This window comes from Galeopterus variegatus, unplaced genomic scaffold (genome assembly GCF_000696425.1).
Source record: "Galeopterus variegatus unplaced genomic scaffold, G_variegatus-3.0.2 Scaffold9975, whole genome shotgun sequence".
Lineage (NCBI taxonomy): Eukaryota > Metazoa > Chordata > Mammalia > Dermoptera > Cynocephalidae > Galeopterus > Galeopterus variegatus.
The window spans coordinates 43,351-45,598 of record NW_007736086.1 but is presented as its reverse complement, the minus strand read 5'-3'; the positions used below and the strand labels follow the sequence as shown (position 1 = coordinate 45,598).

At 38.5% G+C, this 2,248-nt stretch overlaps 1 pseudogene; it reads right to left on the bottom strand.

Moving 5' to 3' along the window:
• Positions 1 to 65: 65 nt before the first annotated feature.
• Positions 66 to 1,011, bottom strand: LOC103609709 (annotated as a pseudogene).
• Between the last annotated feature and the right edge of the window lie 1,237 nt (positions 1,012 to 2,248).

Genomic DNA, 2,248 nt, shown 5'->3' with positions numbered 1-2,248 from the left:
CACCTTAAAAAAAAAAAAACTTAGGTAGTGTGTGCATCTGTATGTATATGTCTGTGCATACATTATTACACTGAGGTAGAAAGCAATTTGGTGTGAATTAACTTCCTGACAGTCTCCTTCAAATCCTTGTTTCTAAGGCTGTAGAGAAGAGGATTTAGCATAGGGATCACAATGGAGTAAAACGCAGTGGCTACTTTAATGAAGAGCCATGAGCTCTTGGATTTGGGCACACTGTAGAGAACAAAGAGAGTCCCATGGAAGATGGTGATGGCAGTCAGGTGGGAGGCACAGGTGGAGAAGGCTTTCCGATGTCCATCAGCGGAACGCATCTTCATGATAGTGACAACTATGAAGACATAGGAGGTGAGGATGACCAGGAGGCTACAAGCCTCATTCAATGTAGAAATGACTAAACACACCACCTGGCTGAAGTGTGTGTCAGAGCAGGACACAGAGAGGAGGGCAGAGAACTCACAGCAAAAGTGATTTATGGCAGACACACAGTAGGACAGTTTCAAAAGGGTATATGTGAGTGTCATGGAACTTACTGCACCGCATGTGTAAGTTCCAGCTACCAGGAGAGCACAGAGCTTAGGAGACATAGCAACTGTGTAGAGAAGGGGGTTACAAACAGCCGCAAACCGGTCATAGGCCATCGCTGCTAACAGATATGCTTCTGTAATCACAAATGTGCCAGCAAAAAAACTGTGTCGTGCATCCTTTGAAGGAGATAGTTCTGTCTTTCACAACTAAGATTTCTAGTAGTTTGGGTGTGACTACACTGGAATAACAAAAATCCAGAAAGGACAGATGACTGAGGAAAAAGTACATGGGTGTCTGAAGTTTGGGAATAGTATTTATGACCACAATCATGCCCAGGTTCCCCACAACAGTGATGGTGTAGATGGTCATGAACATCAGGAAGATGGGTGCCTGGAGATTTGGGAACTCTGAGAAGCCCAAGAGGACAAAAGTGGCTCCAGCACTCTCGTTTCCCTCAGTCATCATCATGGTTCCTGTCAGAGAAAATCAGAGAGTTCAGCCTGAGCAGTCGGATATAACATGGAAAGTAGGAATGAGAGAATGCAGACGGCTGGAGAAGAAACACCACCGAGTGATGTACAAAATATGTACCCATGTTTTATTTTTTGGCCTTTTCCTGCCTCATTTGAACCTCTCTTTGGCCACATAATACTTGAACATGGAATATTCCCTTTACGCTTCAACGACTCATCTCCTCATCTATAACACAGGAAATGTGGCTATCACATAAAGTTGTTTTACAAACTGCATAAAAATATGTGCATACTAAATGCTAACAATATTTCTCACCCTATTAAAGATTTAATAACTATGATCTAATATATGAATTCACTTAAAATACAGTTTAATGCAACAGAGATAACTCTACATAGCTTACCACTGGGCATATTAGAAGTGAGTTTCTATGCCCTTATTTTATATTTTAAAACAGTGACGAGAAAACAGTAGTGGTAAGGTTTCTCATTTAGACTGTACCTGAGTTGTCATCCTTAGATCAATATGACTATTTTAAAGTGTTAGCTTTTCTAGGAATATCCCATAGGATACAGGAAGTGGTACAAACTGAGAACAAAGAATGAAAACATTTTTAGAAGCATGGTAAATATAGCTTCCTTTCCAATTTCCCTTCTAACTTTTTCTTCTGTCTTAGNTAGTGAGGAGGGGCAGGCATAGAGACTAGAAAACAACTTAAGGACAATTTGTAAAGTGTTGGTAGTATTCTAGCTTTTCTCTCCTGGAGAAAGTATCATAGAGGATTATTATTCACAAATATTCATGTAAGTAGTTGTCATATTTCATGATTAGAGAGAGAGAAAGAGAGAGACAGGAAGGGAAGAGTACATGTAGAGGTAACAGATTCACAGGTTCCAAGGATTCAAATATGGACATCTTTAAAAAGTCAATATTTAGAGTAGTACATTCTGAGAGAAATATAACAGATTTTCCATGCATTTTTGCTTTACCCACAGATGATGATTTTGAAAGCATAATAAGATTTAATAATTATGGATGTATATAAGTTATCTAATTTTCTGAATGAATTTTAAGCAATTATTTGAAGAAAAAGTTAAGAACTACCAATGCAATATATAAAGCACCTTAAAAAAAAAAAAACTTAGGTAGTGTGTGCATCTGTATGTATATGTCTGTGCATACATTATTACACTGAGGTAGAAAGCAATTTGGTGTGAATTAACTTCCTGAC